Raw genomic sequence first — 20,574 nt, 5'->3', positions numbered from 1 at the left:
CCATACGACTCATCTAAAGAAGAAGGGACCTCGAAACGTTAATTCTATTTTGATTTGCTGAGTTTATCCAGCATTTTATGTCTTTATTTCAAATATTCTGTTTCTCTTTCCACAGATGCTGCCTGACCAGCTGATTATTTCCAATATTTTCTGCTTTGTATAAGGAAGGTAAAATTTCCTGGTCACCTGATTGCCACAGCTATTATATAGAAAGTTTAGGAGTCAGTGTATTAAGTGGGTGAACACCACTTAAGCACTTAAGTGTCTTAAGGCTGAATGTCTTTGATGTGAAGAGACGCCATCTGCTCCATGCTCCTTCTGGCTCTGCTTTGGCCTACAAATGCTTTCAGGCTTGAGGATATGTCTGCAGATACTGCTGTAGCTCCTGATTTCATTCGGCCTGCAAAACCTGTATACAAATTACCCACAAGACCATGCAGTAATTGCAGGACTGGCTACCGCAAGGATTCGGGTCTCTGCAAACCAGGCAGTGATTCAGAACATTTCAGCTGAAAAGGTGACCCAATAGTAGGAATGAAAATAGTGGCGTGATGCGCATGTCATAATCTACAATGACGACTTGTATTTAGATAGCACTTACCAAGGTGCTTCACAAACAAAGTTAGCAAACAGAATTTAACATCAAGCCACATAAAGAAATATTAGGGCAACTAAACAGAAGCTTGGTCAAAGATTTATGGAACTTCTTTAAGGGAAGAAAGGCAGAGAGGTTTATGGAGAAAATTCCAGAGTATAGGACAGCGGCAGCTGAAGTCATGGCTGCTAATGCGGGTCTAATGAAAATCGATGGTGACCGAGAGGCTAGAAGTGTGTAGAGATTCTTGGAGACATTAGGGCCAAGGAAGTTACAAAAATAGGCAAGGGCATGGAGGGATGTGAATGCAAATGAGCATTTTTTAATTTGCCTCCAGATCATGGGGACAAACATAGAACATAGAACATAGAACGATACAGCGCAGTACAGGCCCTTCGGCCCACGATGTTGCACCGACATGGGAAGTCAAAAACTAAAGGCCATCTAACCTACACTATGCCATTATCATCCATATGCTTATCCAATAAACTTTTAAATGCCCTCAATGTTGGCGAGTTCACTACTGTTGCAGGTAGGGCATTCCACGGCCTCACCACTCTTAGCGTAAAAAACCTACCTCTGACGTCTGTCCTATATCTATTACCCCTCAATTTAAGGCTATGAAGGCTACGAGAGGATAGAGCCTCCATCGCCTTTAGAAAGAGCCTCTATGACTGCGTAACTCCCTGCATTTCCTCTCCCTGCAGCTTTCCATTATGTCCTCAATTCCTGCGCTTTGGCATGCAGTGGTGATGGGCGTGGGGCTGTGTGGATGCAATATATAGCATTGTCTGCAAGTGTCTTGGAGAACCGATCCTCCATGGTTCTACCCATTGACAAATTGTGGTGGATACCTGACTCAAGAAGTCTCACACAGCACATAAACTGAACCAAAACATCTTCTCAACGTGACAACTTCTTCCAAGGCCTCTGCAAAAAGGTCTCCAACTTTGCAACGCTCAGTGGCAACAGGTGTGATGCAGACCTTCACGAAAAACACCCTGTTTCTCTTAATCTTAGGCCCACCACATCACCTTGTGCAGCATTACCATCCCATGAATCAGAGGGATGCAAGGAAGCTGTTGTATTCCAACTGAGGGGGAGTTTCGGGAAGCACTATGAGTCCCCTTTCAAGTGCTCTTGCTGAAGAAATGGCACTCCTGGAACTATTTGGAGGTATTCTGAAACTGACTGCAAGGCTGTGGATAGGTATCCAGCTGGACAGGAGAGCACAAACAGAAAGAAACGCTGGCATTTGTGGCACAATCTATTTGTGGTCACAGCAATACCATTTATGTGAAAGGAACAAGCATGATTCTGAAGATTGTGTAAGACTGGCAGTGATTTTCTTATGCTCCATTGCTGTTAGAACATGTCTTACTGCCCTGTTACCTCTTCCTCCCAACTCCAGTCTGTGTTGCAGATCAAGACAAGACCATTTTTATTAAGATTTCAGGGACTTCAAGTTTGAATTGAACAAAGCTCTAGCATGTTGCTTAGATTGCATCAAATAGAATGACATTAAGATGATTATAATGTGTATTGTGGAACAGAGATTATACTTTATCCAATTGCATGTCTGAAGAGTGGTTTAGCGATCCTGTATTCTACGATCCATTTTTGAATTGTCACTTACAATTATGCCAGTAGAACACTAGCTTCATCAGTTTTATTCCTTTACTGGCCGGGATTCTCCAATCATCGGGATTCACTTTTCCTGCTGGCAGTGCACCCTCGCCTGTGGCTTTCCCAGTGGCATGGAGTGGCTTCAATGGGAAATCCCATTGACAAGCGGCGGGAAGAGGGCATCCCACCGCCTGCCAATGGTGTGATGCTGCGATGCACGAGGCTGAGGGACCATTGTCTCTTTTCATATTAGCCATGTTCAGCTCTTTTCGGGTCCGTCTTCTCTCATTTATATCCTCACCCATTCGTAAATGTTGGCACCTTGGAAGTAATTTTGCCAAATGGGAAACCCACATTGGTTTTCCATACCACCAGGACACTGGCCCGTAAATTTGGATGGGACATAACATCAGCCTGGCACTCAATCTCATCAATTGCCCAGTTAGTGGGTTACGTTAAATTTGTTCCCAACTCTTCATGTGAAGGCTTTATTTTTTATTTAATTAAAACCAGGGGCGGGATTCTTCGCCCCCCTGCTGGGTCGAAGAATCGCCGGGGGGGGTGGCGTGAATCCCGCCCCCACCAGCTGCTGAATTTCCGGCACCGGAGATTAGGCGGAGGCGGGAATCGTGCCACGCCGGTCGGTGGCCACTAGCAGCGCCTCTCCCCCCCCCCCCCCCCGGTGATTCTCCGGCCCGTGATAGGCCACGTGGCTGCCCGTTTTTTGCTGTTCCCGCCGCCGTAAATTAGAGTCGGTTCTTACCGGCGGCACCTGGCGGCGTGGGCAGCCTCGGGGGGGGGGGGGGGGTGCGGGGGCATCTGGCCCCGGGAGGTGCTCCCACGGTCGCCTGGCCCGTGATCGGGGCACACCGATCCACGGGTGGGCCTGCGCCGTTGGGGCAGACTATTCCTCCGCGCTGGCTGCTATTCCTCCGCGATGGCCGACGCCGAGATGAACCCCCACTGCGCATGCGCTGGGATGACGCCAGCACACGCTGGTGCTCCCACGCATGCGCCAACTCGTGCCAGCTGGCGGAGACCCTTCAGTGCCAGTTGGCGTGATGCCAAGCCCCTTCCCCGCCGGCTGGCGCGGCGCAAACCACTGAGCGGGATTCTCTGTCGGCGGGATCCTCTGCTTCGTCAGCAGCGCACCCAAGCTCGCGGGTTTCCCGACGGCGTGGGGGTTGCCACATTGGTAAACCCCATTGGTCGGCTATGGGAACGGAGAATTCTGCTGCCAGGGGCGGGCACCGCGCCCTTAAAGAGGGCTGGCGGGATGGAGAAAACCGGCCATCATCTTTGTTAGCCGTGGCTTTGGAAACAAAATGCACCCGATGCCATGTGATGAATAAAATATGATGCTGCCTAGGGCAGGGAACTGCTTCTGTTACAATTGCCTTAATGTCTTTCTTGATGCCATTGAATTTCTTTTCATTTCAAACATGCCATTGACAGAACTTGTCACCTCCTCCTGTGCAGTGCTAGTGGCCCTTAGTTACTACATAACGCTAAATATTAATCCTAATATTTGCATTGGTGATCTGGCATTTCATCCACAAGTATAGGCAGAGTAGAGGCAGTGAAAATACTTTCCTCTTTGTTAAAGTAGCAGCTATAATCACTCTGTTGCGTGGGAATATAATTATTGTTAAATGACAAAATACCTTTTTTGTACATACAGGAGAGGCCACATCGGGTTGAGCAGAAGAAGAAGGTTTATTTCCAACGCTTTAAGTACATGGCTCCCAGTGATATCCAGCTGGGTGAGCACTCGGCTGGCCCCCGAATGGCCAGCTTTATATGCAGTGATTAAGGTTCCCCACCTGTAATCTACATTGTCTGTAGCTCAGTTTAAAAGTATGGTTTACTTCAGCTCAAGTGTCCAGAGGTATAATAGGGCATCCTTTAGCAAGATGAGGGTCAGATCCACAGACCATACTACCTTCAGAGTTAACTGAATCAAGTACCCTTGCAAGTACCCTGCAAATGACCTGGGAATACGATTATCTCACCCTGTAAGTTCTCTACAGATACACGTTTTGACCATCCTTTGCCCCAATGTCCGAAGGGCTCACCAAAGGCCGTGGACAAGGAGGACGAGGAGAAACAGAAGTAGGGGATGGGTGAGAAACTTGCTTTGGCTCAGGCCGAACACCCTGTGTCTGAGGCACTGGGTCCAACGGCGAATTACAGGTTGGGAATGCTGTCTCTTGGCAGGAGTGCTGCAGCGGGACTATGGCAGGAGGTGTCTGCACAGCCGAGTCTACCTCAGAAGCCACAGAAGGCTGTGCGTCCATCTCGGAATCCAAAACCTTCATCCAGTGGTCTTGAGTTGTGGCAATCACAGGGCTTCGCAGTGGGCCAGTCCGACAGTGGGACCGGACAATCCGGAACGGGACACATATCAGGAACTGGAAGTAGGGGTGGCCTCTGCGACCGAAGGTCATCCAGATGGCACCTCAACAGCTGGCCGCTGACATGAACCTAGTCAGAGACAGGTCCAGTCTGACGGAAAACAGTTCCCAAGAGGCAGCATGTTCCAATGGCGAAATTCCGGATGAACAACTTGTCTTCTGGAGCAAAATGTCAGGATGGAAATCGCGGAGCAGGGCAGCATCCCTGCAGATCCTGGGTATGGTCTGGTACACAAACAAGAACTGAGCCAGCATAGTATCCATGGACCATGAGAGTTTCTTTTGAATCTCTGCATCACTGATGCCACAGAAGAGGCGATCACGCAACATCTCTGTCAGCACAGGCCCCATATTCACAGATCTCGATGGTTTTCCGGAGCCGGGACATGACCTCAGCGACTGAGTCATCCAGGGCTCTACCGTGTTAAAATGATATTGTTGGACCAAAATGGGTGGCATTAGGCTGAAGTGCTGACCGTCGAGCTCTACAAGCTGGCCAAAGGTGTGAGGGGCTGGTGCCGCTGGGTACATAAGGCTCCAAATAACCCCATAAGTATAGACACTGCAAGTGGTCAGCAGCATCAGCGTTTGGCGCTCATCCTTCATTATTACCCGATTATTAACATGAATGAAATAGCACATTCGCTAGGCATACTGAGCCCAAACCTCGACTCCGGCATCAAGGGGGTCCAGCCGCCCAAATAGGGGAATGGTGGAAAATAAACAAGGCTCCCACTAGTAACACGAGTACAGGGAGGTGGCGGAATCGGCAGGGCCACAGCATTGACAGCAGACCAGCACTATTCCTCATGGCCAGTTTTATATATCCAAAGGGAGTCCATGCTGAGCCCAGCCACTCCCTTGGGTGGAGTGGAGCTGCAGTGGGTCCATCTGTGTCCACACCTTTCACCTGGCTGCCGTAACCAGCAAGGAGTCCATGAAGCGCAACGCTGCAATCACCTCCTCTGAGGTGGCAAGCGGTGGGCGGCATGCTGGTGAGAAATGGGAATTCGCGTGCGGAATCTTTGTTCCCGGATAATGTTTTCACACATGTGCTTACGCCACCAGGAATAGCGGCCAATGCGGAATGCGGGTGGATGCCACATGGGGGGTTGGGGGGATTCTCTATTTTCCTTAAAGAACCCCAAAAGGAGTTTGCGGCTCCGTATAGGCCGTAAATGTATGTCTGTGCACATACTGCTGGAATTGCTTCACTCTGAAAACCTTCCTTTTCGATTTGCGTGTAGTGCTGCTCGGCCACCGCCTGGGTGTATGAAGCAAACGCAATGAGCCATTCCGTTCCGTCACCCTATTGGAGCGCCAGAACAGCCCCGATGCCGTAAGGCGAAGCATCGCAGGTTAGCAGTAACAAGGGCTTGGATGGGTCAAAATGAGTCAATAGACACGAGGGCGAGAGCCTCTGCTTCACCTCGAACGCCATCTGTTGCGGCGGGTCCCAAAATAATTGCTGGCCTTTCTTTAGCAACAGATGGAGTGTGGCCAAAACGGTTGGCAAGTTTGGAATGAACTTGCCATAATAGTAGATGAGGATCAGAAAAGAGCGGAGCTCCGTAGGATCATTTGGCACAGCCAGTTTGCTTGCACTTTATTGTCCACCGGGTGCAACCCATTCTGGCCCACCCTGTAACCCAAGTAGACCACCTTTTTTGCGAGAAATACACACTTTTCTCACTGTAAGCAGACCCAAATTGACGTAGCACATCCTCCAGGTTCTTCATATGGTCCCGGTCGGATGAATATGTAATTGAGGTAACTGCAATCTACGGCAATCCCCAGAAAATGTTCTCCATCACCAGCTGAAAAGTGGCACATGCGGAGGAGCCTCTGAAAGGCAACCTGCTGTACTCGTAAAGATCCTGGTGTGTATTGATGGTCATGTACTTCCGCTAGGCCGGGTCCAAAAGTTCCTGCAAACAAGCATGGCTCATGTCGAGGCCTCCACTGAGGCGAGTGTACAGGTCTTCAATCCTGGGCAACAGGTAACGGTCCAAACGGGGTGTCCCATTTATCATCATCTTATAATCCTCACAGTGACGGAAGGAACCATCAGGCTTCATGACTGGCACAACCGGCACAGCCCAATTTGTGAACTGCAGGGTGCCGTTGATCTCTAATTGTTCCAGCTGCACCCACCTGAGGCTTTAATGGTTAGGGAACAGAGCAGACGTAGAAGTACCGTGGCTGGGCCTTGAGGTCCACAAAAATCTTGGCGCAGGCCCCTCAGATGGTAATTAACCCATCTTGATGTGCCGATATCGAGCACCATCTGGATGGGGAAACTGTTGATCCGGACCATCACTTGAATGGACACCACCCAGGATGGCAAGATTCAATATAAGTAGTGGTCACCCTCAGCCTGGTCCTCCATGAAAAGGGCCCATTCCTGGGTATACTCATCGGCGGTGTAGCGCCGGTCAGGTGGGCCCACTAGGGCCTGTCCCATTTGTTTCTCTGGGCACCGGTGTATCCATGCCGCAGGTCGGTTGCCTCCGGTGTGGGGGAGGGCTGCCATCTCTTGCCGGGAAAATGCTGACGCTGGTCCTGGCCTCGAGCTGTGGATCCCCAATGGTGGGAGTCCTGAACAACAGCACATGAGGGTGCTCCGCGCCCTGCTGGGCTCCCTAGGCTGAGGACAGCCATGCCGCAAAGCTCCTGAACACCGCACACTACGCAATCCTGGGACAAAACTATGTTGATCGCCTTCTATAAATTGAGGTGCAATTCCTCCAGCAAGCGTTCTTCGATTGCCACATCGCCAGTGATGTCTAATGTTTACCCGATTTATTGGTTTGTATGTGCAGAGATAGACAGAACAAACATGTGCCTCCTAACCTACAGAGACCGCGATTTTCCACTCCAATTTAGTTTGGGTGGGTTTGGTAGTGGGAGGGGAAAAACCCGCAAGAGGCCCAAATTGCGTTTCACTCCAACGTGAAATTGGGACATGATTGTCCTTGCCGTCCACCACTGAATTAATGGGATTCCCAACATTCAATACCCGTAACTTGATTTCCATACATTAACATCTCATTGTCAGGCCTCTACACCCAAATCTACCCCCCATCGTAAGAAGGTCTATTCACGTCTACCTGAGTGTTGACCGATGTCAATCATGACTAGTCTCTCAAAGTGTGCACATGGTGAGCAGACCACCCAGAGTAGTTCAGGTGAGTGCCCCCTGGCATGACCCAGGACACTCTCCCGGCACTGCCCCCTGTCACTACCTAGGACAATGTCTCGGCACTGCCACCTGACACGACACAGGACGTTGTCCTGGCACTGCTCCCGGGCACTACCCAGGACACTGTCCCATCATTGCTGCCTGGCACTACCTGGGCACTGCCCTGGCACTGCCCAGCCACTGCCCTCTAGCACAACCCAGGATACTGTTGCAGCACTTCCCCATGGCACTACCCAGGAACTGCCCCGGCACTTCCCTGGTTTTTCCAGGATACTGCCCAAGGCACTAAACAGGCACTGCCAAAGCCGAATAGAATCTCCAGCAGCAGTGCACCCCTCCCCAATGAACGCAATGCATTCGGTTAGAGCAGGAAACTATCAAACCATTGTCAACTGTCCCAGCAGCCTTGGACACACCCATACCTACCGTCACAGCTCCCGAAGTCAGATAGGCCTTCTTGAACTGAACCATTGGATAGCAATGGGTCCTGACGGCGTCCCTGAATATGCACTCAAATCCTGTGCGGACCAGCTGGCGGGTGTGTTTGTGGACATCTTCAACCTCTCCCTGTGGGAGTTCCCACATGCTTCAAGATGACCACCATCATACCGATGCCAAAGAAGAACCAGGAAACATTCCTAATGGACTACCGTCCGGTGGCCTTGACATCTATCATTATGAAGTGCTTCGAGAGGTTAGTTATGAGACACATCAACTCCATACATCCAGAATGCCAAGATCCACTGCAGTTCGCATACCTCCACAACCGGTACACAGCAGACACCATCTTCCTGGCCCTACACTCATCCCTGGAGCATCTCGACAACAAGGACTCCTATGTCAGGCTCCTATTCATTGACTACAGCTCCGCCTTCAACACCATAATCCCAGCAAAGCTCATATCAAAGCTCCAAAACCTAGGACTTGGCTCCTCACTGTGGTAGGCTATATTAGGGGTATCGCGGTATCCAGGTGGGATGTACCTTATACTGTAGTATGAGTGGTAGAACCTGCCTGCTGGTTCCGCCCAGCAGGCGGAGCATAAGAGTCTGTGTTTCACCCACAGCAGTCATTCTGTACCGGAGCTGCTGGGGTAACTACTTGTTCATTAAAGCCTTCAATTGGACTACAATCTCGCTTGAGTAGTGATTGATCATGCATCACTCACTCTGCAACTGGACCCTCGACTTCTTGACCCATAGACCACAATCAGTAAGAATAAAGAATGAAACCTCCTCCACAATAGTCCTTAATATCAGGGCCCCACAAGGCTGTACTTAGCCCCCACTATACTCCCTATACACACACGACTGTGTGGCAAAATATGGCTCCAACTCCATCTACAAGTTTGATAATGACATGACAGTAGTGGGGTCGGATCTTGAACAATGATAAGTCAGAGTACAGGAGGGAGATAGAGAACCTAGTGGAGTGGTGCAGCGGCAACAATCCATCCCTCAATGCCAGCAAAACTAAAGAGCTTGCCATTGACATCTGGAAGCAAAATATCGTACACACCCTTGTCTGCATCAATGGTGCCAAGGTGGAGTTGGTGTGGAGCTTCAAATTCCTAGGTGTGCACATCACCAACAATTCGTCCTGGGCCACCCATGTCAACCAAGAAAGCACAATAGCTTTATGCTTCCTCAGGAAACTAAGTAAATTTGGCACGTCCACAACTGCTCGGCCCAAGACTGTAAGAATCTACAGAAAGTTATGAACACTGCCCAATCCATCACGCGGACCTGCCTCCCATCCATTGACTCTGTCTACACCTCCCGTTGCCTTGGGAAAGAGGGCAGCATAATCAAGTACCCCTCCCACCAGGTTATTCACTCTTCCAACTTCTTCCATCAGGCAGGAGATACAAAAATCTGAGAACACGCACTAACAGATTCAAAAACAGCTTCTTCCCTGTTGTTACCAGACTCCTAAACGACCCTCTTATGGACTAATCTGATCTCTTCACACATCTCCTCTACCGAGTAGTACTACACTCCTGTATGCTTCACACGATGCCTGAGCCTATGTAATTACATTGTGAATTATGTATGCCCTATATTTCTTTCCATGTATGGAGTGATCTGCCTGGCCCGTAAACAGAACAATACTTTTCACTATACCTCGCTACACGTGACAATAAAACAAATCCAATCCAATCCTACTCAGGCACTGCCCCTGGCATTACTCAGGCACTGCCCCATTGCATTTCCCCTATCACTACCCGGGCACTGTGCCTGGGTAGTGTCCCGGGGGGAGGAGGGGGGGGGGGGGGGGGAGTTAACTTCTGTTCACTGAGGCAGCATTGATCTTCAAAAAAACAAGTTGCTGGCAGCCGCCCCATGCAATTATTTTTACAAAGTCCTGGACGATATGGCGGAGAAATATTTTTTAAAAATTATTTTTTTTAAAAGATGTATTACTAAAATCAGAGAAGAATTTAAAAATGGGAGTTGAGCTGATGGTTTTTTAAAAAATATATATTGGCTTCGATATTAAGCAGTGTAGGTCTGCAAAAACTCTCCTCAGCAATCCTATTTAGGGACTGTTATTTCCATCCCAGTTTTTATACCATGTCACCATAGAAATATTAACTCAGATCTAAAGAATCATAGATTTTTACAGCACAGAAGGAGGCCATTTGCTACAAGAAGTCGAGCAATTGTGAAGCTTGATTGGTCAATTGTGCACTCGTGCCAGACTGGTTGAGCTGGTTTAGCTCAGTTGGTTGGGCAGCTGATTTGTGATGCGGGACAAAGCCAACAGCAAAGGTTCAATTCCCATACGGACTGAGGGTTAGTCATGAATCAGAAGGCTCCGCCTTCTCAACCTTGCCCCTCACTTGCAGTGAGGTGAGGTCAGATGACCACCAGTCAGCTCTCCCCCTCAAGTGGGAAAGCAATCCATCTGGGACTAAGGCAACTTTACATTTACTAGGCCAAATGCTAGTTTTGATATGATGGCGTTAAATACTTAGATGAAAAACTCTAATGTAGCAAGTGTTTAAAGGGAAAATAAAACAAGAAAATTAACCCTGGATAAATGTGCCCATCAGTTCCTATACTTAGGTGAACCAAAGAACATGAAGCTAACCATTTTTAGTGATGTTCCACGTGTTAATCTTCCTGAAGGGTATCTAGTACAGTAGGTTTCACACTATTTCATATGACTGAGACTGGGGAACATTGGGCTGGTTTCTCCATTGCCCGTTGCCAAAATTGGGAACAGCGATCAGACGGAGAATAGATCCTGATGCCAAAATCGTGGCAGGCAGCAATTTGATGCCGAATCGTGATGCTTCGCCCCCTCAAAACAGCATCATGCCACGCGTAGTTGTAAGCCCGTTTGCATCTCATTAGCGGGCCCACCTGCGATGCTCTGCCTCCGATGGGCCGAGTTCCTGACGGCGCGGACCACGTGTGCTCTCAACAGTCCTGAACCTGGTGTGGTGGCTGCAGAGAGAGAGGGAGAGGGCGTACGGACAGTGTCCAGCACCGCCATACTTTGCCGACAGTCATGCCGCTGACCGGGCAGCTTCTGCCAGGGCTGGAGGGAGCAGTGGGGGTTGGCCAGGAGGTGAGCTGTGGGGTCGGATTGGACGGGGACACGGTCCAGCACAACTGGTGCCATCTTTTCGGCCGCGATCAGTGTGTGTGTGGGGGGTGTATAGTGTACGCGTAGCTTGTCAACTCGGTGAATGTCCATTACGGACCCAGCGATTCCCCCACCATTTTGTGGACATTCCACCCGGCGCTGATGCTAGCCCCTCACCGGTATCAGAATCGGTGAAGGTGTGGCGGCAATTTTTCTGACATGGAACTCCACGAATCCTCCGTTGACGTCAGCACTTAGAGTCAGGAGCGTAGAATCCAGCCCATTGTTCTTTAGCTTGGTTAGCGCAGCAAATAAAAAAGGGCTGTTAAAGGTGCTCTGGTTACCAGAACTCTGGCTCTTGAAATGAAAATGGCTTATTGTCACGAGTAGGCTTCAATGAAGTTACTGTGAAAAGCCCCTAGTCGCCACATTCCGGCGCCTGTCCGGGGAGGCTGGTACGGGAATCGAACCGTGCTGCTAGCCTGCTTGGTCTGCTTTAAAAGCCAGCGATTTAGCCTTGTGAGCTAAACCAGCCCCTCTTATGGAGGTAGTGGGTACAGGATTCCATTCCTCAAATATTTCACATGAGATTCTCTAAAGTGGGTGCACTGAGGATATCATACCCATGGAATTTTATCTCGATAATCATTATCTCTCAAAGAATTTACACGCTGCCAAAAGTGGGAGTGAATAAAGTTACGGGTTGACCTTCTGGCTTCAAAGAAATGTTGAAGAGAAAGGTAATCTCTAAAATTAATGGGGTCGATGCCAGTCATTAAATTATTTGATTTCTTCACAAAGAGATGCATGCGTGAAGAAATTGTTAAGGGTCCGGGGGGGGGGGGGGGGGGGGGGGGGGGTCTCTCATTTTTAAATTCTTCTCTGATTTTAGTAATACATCTTCTTTTAAAAATCTGCAGTACCATTGCATAATACATCACCAATGTGCATCATGAAGGTTGCTATAGATTTTCCTTTGTAATGCCAATAAAACATTGCGGGAGCTTAAGGGCAATTAGGGATGGGCAATAAATGTCGGCCTAGACAGCGGAACCCACATCCTGTAAATTTATTTTAAAAGTCTGGGTTTAATTGAACACAACCAGCAAAACAGATCTCACTGCAAACCACCACTGCCAAGGAGTATCATTCAGGGATTTGTTTAGTTTCCGTCGTTTTCTTGCTGTATCTGCTGCCTCTTTGAACAGATTCAGGAACATATCTGTCTGAATGGTACTGTCCAGCAACAGTACAGCTTCGGTGTTGATTGATTCCCACTCTCATGAACATGTGGCCATAAGAGCAAAAAATTAGATTTTTAAGATTACTTTTGCTGCTGTGGCAGAGTCCATTTGTTCTTCGAAACCTCTGGCAACTAGCCTCACTTTAACATCAAAAGTGCCATCTAATTTGATTTGATTTATTGTCACATGTACTGAAGTACAGTGAAAAGTATTTTTCTGCGTACGTACATTGTAGGCAAAAAAAACAATAATCGACAGAGTACATTGACAAATGGTACATCGACAAACAGTGATTGGTTCCAGTGCGGAACAAGGGGCCAAACAAAGCAAATACATGAGCAAGAGCAGCATAGGGCGTCGTGAATAGTGTTCTTACAGGGAACAGATCAGTCTGAGAGGAGGTCGTTGAGGAGTCATGTGGGGAAGAAGCAATTCCTATGTCTGGATGTGCGGGTCTTCAGACTTCTGTATCTTCTGCTTGATGGAAGAGTCTGGAAGAAGGCAAAGCCTGTGTGGGAGGCGTCTTTGATAATGCTGTCTGCCTTCCTGAGGCAGCAGGAGGTGTAGACAGAATCAATGTGAGGGTGGCAAGCTTGTGTGATGCATTGGGCTGAGTTCACTGCACTCTGCAGTTTCTTGCGATCTTGGGCCGAGCAGTTGCCTTACCAAGCTGTGATGCAGCCGGATAGGATGCTCTCTTTGGCACATTGGTAAATGTTTGTGAGAGGCGATGCAGACATGCCGAATTTCTTCAGTTTCCGGAGGAAGTAGAGACGTTGTTAGGCTTTCCTGAGATAGCATCTGCTGTGGATCGGTTGCGGTGATAGGCGAAATGCAATGGTTCGAGACCATCTGGGAGGCTGGGTGTTGATCCATCTCATGACTAGCTGCTCAAAGCATTTCATGATAACAGACGTTAGGTCCACCGGTCGGTTGTCGTTGAGACAGGTTACCTTGTTCTTCTTTGGTACTGGTATTATGGTGGTCATCTTGAAGGAGGTGGGGACCTCGGAGCAGAGAAGTGAGGTGTTTAAGATGTCTGAGAATACACTCTCCAGCTGGTCAGCGCAGGCTCTGAGTGCTCGCCCAGGAACTCTGTTGGGGCTGTCGCTTTCCGTGGATTCACTTTCAAGAAGGCAGCTCTTACCTCTGAGGCTGTAACAGTAGGTATGGGCCTATCCAGGGCTGTTGGGGCGGGTGTCACTGATATATTGGCTGTCTGTTCAAAGCGGGCATAGAGCTTGTTCAGTTCATCGGGGAGGGATGCTCCAGCCCCAGAGATTCCGCCTGGCCTTGCTTTGTAGCCTGTGATCTGGTGTCAGCTCTGCCATAGTCGCCGTGGGTTTGTGTTGTTGGCCTGGGGCTCTAGTTTGATGCGGTATTGTTTTTTGGCATCCCTGATGGCTTTCCGTACGTCGTACCTGGATTTCTTATATAGGTCAGGGTCGTCAGACTTGAACACCTCCGTCCGGAACTTCAGCAGGGAGTGAGCCCTTTGGTTGAGCAACGGTTTCCGATTGGGGAACATCCGTATTGTCTTCTTTGGTACACAGTCCTCGACACACTTACTGATGAAGTCTGTGACGGTGGTTGCACACTCGTCCAGGTTAGCTGCCACGGCCTTGAAAATGAACCAGTCCACAGGCACAAAGCAATCGCAGAGGATGTCCTCAGATTCCTGGGACCAGCGCTGCAAGGTTTTCTTGACTGGCTCAGCATGCTTGGGTTGCTGTTGGTAAGCCGGAAGTAGGAGCAGTCGGATTTGCCAAAGTGTGGTCAGGGAATGGAGCAGTCGGCACCTTTGATGTTCGTGTAGCAGTGTCCAGGGTGTTTGCGCCTCTGGTGGGGCAGGAGATACATTGATCGAGTTTGGCTAAAATCTTCCTGAGGTTGGCCTGGTTGAAGTCTCCAGCCACGATTGTCAGGGCTTCAAGGTGATTTGTTTCTTGGTTGTTGATGGTGGAGTATAGTTCATCAAGTGTTTTCTTCACTTCCGCCTGGGGTGGGATATACATTGCTATGATGAGTTCAGAGGTGAATTCACGTGGGAGGTAGAAAGGGCGACACTTCACGGTCAGGTATTCTAGGTCTGGGGAGCAGTAGCACGCTAGGGACACCACATCCGAGCTATAGGAGGTGCTAATGAGGAGGCAAACACCCCCGCCCTTCGACGTGCCTCAGGCCATCGGGTGGTCCATCCGGTGGATTGAAAAGCCTTTGGGTTGGATGGCGCAGTCTAGTGTGGCCAGAGTGAGCCACGCCTCGGTGAATCAGAGCACACAGCAGTTTCTCACTTCTCTCTGGGAGGTAAGTCTAGTGTTGAGATCATCCAGCTTGTTCTCAATCGCTTGAACGTTCGTCAGGAGTACGCTGGGGAGAGGAGTCTTGAAGCTGCATAATTTAAGTTTCACCCTCAGGCTGGCACGTTTTCCCGGCATCCTGGGTTGGCGGCTACTCTTGGATGGCAGAGCTGGCTTTGCATAAGGTAATTGATTGCGTCTGGAGGGGTAGTGGATGATGGTGGCATTGTCAGGCTCAATGGAGTGGGTTTTACATGGGCCGGTCTGGTCTCGTGGGACGGTGAGGTTAGGTTCACCTTCCGATGTGTCTGTTGCGCCGGGATTGTAGCTCTGGGATTGGCCCAGGCATTCCCGCTTCGCTGGCGAGGCCTTGCGCCTCTGCGGTCTAGTCACGCTTGTCTTTTACCTTTTCGTTTTCTGAAAGTTTTTTTTAAATATAGATCTCTCTCTGCACATGTTTGACTGTTACTGAGGGCAGAATACCCCAATCCTGCGGCAGAGAATCCACGCCGTTGCGTTTGACGACGGTGTGAACAGGCCGCTCCCAGGACTACTTCTGGCCCCCACACGGTGGCTAGCACAGTGCTGGAGCTGTTCGTACCGCTCCAGCTGCCGATCCTGATGCAGTTACACCGGCGCCAGTGCGCACATGTGCAGTGGCGCCGACGCCAACGTGTGCATGCGCAGTGGCCTTCTTCAACGCGCCGGCCCCGACGCAACATGGCGCAGGACTACAGGAGCAGGCACGTAGGAAAGGAGGCCTCCAGCCACAGAGGCCGGCCCACCGATTGGTGGGCCCCGATCGCGGGCCAGACCACATCAGAGGCCCCCCGGGGTCAGACCCCCCCCCCTTCCCACCCCACCCCGTCATCCGACCCTTCACCGCCGAGGTCCCACCAACCCAGAGCAGGTTAGAATGACGCCTGCAGGACTTGGTTCTTTTATTATGGCCGCTCGGCCTATCTGGGCCGGAGAATCGGCGGGCCGGCTTCGTAGAGTGGCCCATGACCAGAGCCGTGCCAACCACGCCAATGCCGCTGATTCTACGCTCTGCGGGGAATCACGTGCTGGCATCGGGATGGCGTGCCCCATTCGCGGGGATTCTTCGGCCCTGCCCAGGGCTGAGAGCATCCCGCCCCTGGTATCTCATATTAAACTCCAAATTCTCTCCATAGAACACCATGGGTGGGATTCTCCGTCCTTCCAGCCACCTGCTTCTCGGCTGAGGGAGACGGTGCACTGGTTGCTGGTGGCGGGATTCTCTGCTCCCACTGCTGTCAATGGTAATTCCCACTGAAGCCATCCCACGCCCCCGGGAAATCCTTGGGCAGGGGCACACTACCGGGCGAGGTCAGAGAATCCAACCGTCAGCAAGCGGATGAAGAATTCCCACCCATGTGTTTTCCCTCTCTTATTAGTTTATCCTCAATATCCTGAACATTCAATTAATTGAATTTGCCAGTGGCTTTTCATGCACATCCCATAATTGTCGAACCCCTCCCATTACTGGACCCTCTTGGAATATATGGGCGTGATCTAACTGAATTACAACAGAGTCCCATGTCGAGCATGTTTAGCCGGGTGTTTGCCGACATTCGCAGTGCCGAGGAAGACCACGCTATTGAACAGGACTCTGCTGCAATCCAGGGCCTCAGCAGAGAACACCCTGCCAAGGCCAGACATTTCCTGCACTGAGAAGCTCCGCTCACCAGAACTCCTCAGTACAGGAGGACTTTGGGATGCCATTTTTAAATGTACACTGATCTCTCTTCCCGCCGAGATCCCCACTTCCCGACGCGACCCCCCCAAAGCCTCAACGTAATTATAACAGGGTCTTCAGGTGCCCCCTGCATGCCACCTCACCAGGCCGGGCACCCCATGCCCAATCCCTGGTATGGGCACTATGCCAGCCTGGCACCCTGGGAATGCCTCTGCCACCCTGGCAGTGTCCCCTGGGCACCTTGCCATGCCAGGCTGGCACCCAGATGCCGCTGCTTGGGTGCCAGGCTGGCAGTGCCAAGGTGCCACCTTTCCCAGAGACCACCCACCCAAGGGCCCCCGATCCCTTGGGTGACCCACCCCCCCAGGTGCCATTGTGCCTGGCCGCCATTTGTGGGGACCAGTTACTGATTGGCGCTCACCTAATGTCGAAGGGGCTAGATCCCAATGCCTCAGGTAGATCAGATGAACTGCACAATAGAGTGAGACAAGCCACTCACTCTAATATTCAGACTTGCCAAATACTGGTCCTGCCCACAATGGGCAGGATCCAGATCGCAGCGTCTCACGAGGTCCCATTCGATCTTGCGAGGCGTGGCGAGCTGGGTAGATCTCGGAAGAGGCCTCTCCTGGAATCTACCGGCTGCATTGCACCCCCGATTTCCTGAAAGGGGCGCAACGCAGCTGGTAGATTGCGTGGGATGTCGCCCAAATATCGACTCTGGGCAATAGGCCTATGGGTGCGAAAGCTGTGATCTGTGTGTCATGGTCACTCACACTAACATTATTCAACTCTTGATGTGCTGCACACAGTTCCTCAGGGGCCTCACCGCAAAACACATGAGGCATTTGAATTACAAAGTCTTGCCTGCTTCTGTCAGCTGCACTGAATTTAGCATTTTGTAATTAATTCGGATTAATCATCAGGAATGAACCTTAACAATTTGATTGCCATATTTGATAAATACTTACCATCATGACCTTACGAGGGTCTTTCCATTTCCTGTGACACTCCTTCAATAGTGTATTCTGTGCCCTCAAGTTTTTTTTTCAAAGACCCCAGCCTTCATAAAAGCCTATATTCCTGCAAGCAGGACATTTAAATTGTCAGAAAGGAACGGAACTAGCTACGGTACTTTCAAAGGCAGGCAGACCAACACAATTACCAGAAGGCAATTTGGGACTGCGCCCATAGACTAATTGATAAGGACTATATCCTCCAACCATCTGGGGTGAATTCATTGCATGAAGTGTCCATGCCAGGGCAGTTGTCAATTTAAAGTCTGGTTGATCAGCTAAAATCTTATGCACCATTTCATCGATCACAGCGTGATGCATTTTACAAAGTCGAAAAGGACACTCAGCTGCTGTATTCATTCCTATAATATTTATGTTTTTGCACAGATCTCTGAACTCATCATTAGTAAATTTGCTTCCATTATCAGTTAGAAACATTTCTGTTGTCCCAAAGTCCTGTCCCTATCCATATCTCCATAGTTTTATCCATAATAACCCCCATATCCTCACTAGATTCCAAACCTCTGCCCGCACCTAGGGTGGACTAAAGCAGACTGGGGTCTATTTCCATAGCTAACAATTCCCAGATCAGGTCGCTCCTTTGTTGCCAGGGGATTACAGCTTGTGGGGGCGCCACTTGACATCAAGCTTGGCTGGCCAAGAGTCTCTCCCGCTCAGACCAGCAACCACTGGCCTGTTTGGAAGGATTTTGGAGGTTGACACTCAAACTGTTTGGCTCCATTATGAAGGCAGCTTCTTTTGCCATCAATTCCTGAGGTGGGACTCGAATCCACAGCTTCTGACTCAGAGGCAGGGAGGCTACCCACTCTGCCACAAGACCACCTCCTCACCAGGTACTAGTGTCAAAATATTAAACCTAGTAGCCAGGTCAGTAACAAATAGGATAAATACACTTCTGACTTTGTTCCATTCATTTTCATCCATGGCAACTACCTACATGCTAATGGAAGGCATACTATAGGATATGACGGCATCTTTCAACATGTCTTACAGAGGGACTTCCGATTGCGGCGATGCGGAGCTAAGCCACACGTTCGGTAGCTCCCGCTATTTTTGGACTTTCGGGTTCTTTTAAGGGCCCGCAGCGGCGCTGGTTCAACTTTTCCCCGGTGGGATCGCAGCCATTGTGCTCAGCTGCCAGTGGATGGGCTGGACCAGGAGCGGAACGGTCAGAAAATCGACTTTGAAACAGAGAAAGGTGCAAGGCAAGGAAAACAAGATGGCGGCGGGCGGGGAACCGGCAGCGTGGCAGCAGTGGGCGCGGGAGCAGCAGGAGCTGCTTCAGCGCTCCTTCAGGGAGCTAAAAGCCGAGATCCTGGAGCCGTATAAAGCCTCGCTGGACAAGATCATGGCGACTCAGACGGCTCAGGCTGCAGAGGTCCGGATTACAGCTAAAAGCCTCGGAAACGAGGACGAGCTCCTGGGCCTAGCAGTGAAGGTGGAGTCGCACGAGGCGCTTCACAAGAAATGGCTGGCAAGGATGGAGGAGTTGGAGAACCGCTCCCGTGCTGGTCCGCTTTCACCGCTTCGTTGACCGTGAGTGCGTGCTGAGATGGGCGAAGAAGGAAAGGAGCAGCAAGTGGGAGAATGCAGACATTAGGATCTATCAGGACTGGAGAACGGAGGTGGCAAAGAGAAGGGCTGGCTTCAATCGGGCGAAGGGAGTGCTTCACAGGAAGGGGGTGAAGTTTGGCCTGTTACAGCCGGCTCGCCTCTGGGTCACTTACAAGGACCGCCAGCTCTACTTTGACTCTCCGGAGGAGGCTTGGGCTTTTGTCCAGGCAGAGAAGTTGGACTCGAATTGAGGACTGGGGGGGCTGGGGAATGATGTACATTGTCCGGAGGCTTTGTCCTCCTGGGTATCCTTTTGTTTTTATTGGCTGTGTTTGATGTTGCCTTTTTGTTGCTCTGCTTCTTCATTTTTTGGGGCTGTTATTTATTTACTGTGGTGCTTTTTAGTTTTTTTCCACTGGTGGAGGGTTGGGGAGCTGTTCGCGGTCTCGCTGGGTCATGTTCCCGTCTTTTTCCCGTGCGTTGGGCTGGTGGGCGGGGTTCAGAATGGAAGCGCGGGCTTTCTTCCTGCGCTGGAGGAGTTGGGGGTGGTGCTGGCACTAGGAGGGGAGATTGGCGGTTGCGTCGCATCGGGGGGGGGGTCGTCGGTATGGTGGGGGTAGCCGGGGTCAGCACAAGTCGGCTGACTTACGGAAGTACAATGTTAGGGGTTACGCAGCTAGGGGGGGCCCTAGCTCGGGGGGGGGGGGGGGGTGTAGGGGGGTTCCGGGTTGCTGCCTTAGGGAAACGGCTGGTGAAGGGGGGGCTGGGAGGGGGTGTCCGCCACCGTGGGGAACGGGCCTGGGGGGTTCACTGGGCACGTGGTGAGCCGTGGGAGAGTTATGGCTAATCGGCGCCGAGGGAGGGGGAAGACTCCCCAGATTCGTCTGGTCACATGGAACGTGAGGGGGCTGAATGGACAGGTGAAGCGGTCCAGGGTCTTGGCACACCTGAGGGGGCTGGGAGCGGATGTAGCTATGCTCCAGGAGACGCACCTTAAGGTGGCGGATCAGGTGAGGCTGAGAAGAGGCTGGGTAGGACAGGTGTTTTACTCAGGGCTCGATGCGAAGAATCAAGGGGTGGCGATCTTAGTCGGGAGGAGCTTGTCGTTTGTTGCGTCGAATGTGGTGGTGGACAGTGCAGGTAGATATGTAATGGTGAGTGGTAGACTTCAGGGGGAGCGCGTGGTTCTGGTCAATGTGTATGCCCCAACTGGGACAATGCGGGCTTCATGCGGCGCATGCTGAGCCAGATCCCAGACCTGGAGACGGGGGGGGGGTTTGATCCTGGG

Source organism: Scyliorhinus canicula, chromosome 12 (assembly GCF_902713615.1).
Source record: "Scyliorhinus canicula chromosome 12, sScyCan1.1, whole genome shotgun sequence".
Lineage (NCBI taxonomy): Eukaryota > Metazoa > Chordata > Chondrichthyes > Carcharhiniformes > Scyliorhinidae > Scyliorhinus > Scyliorhinus canicula.
Note: the sequence above shows the minus strand (reverse complement) of the source record.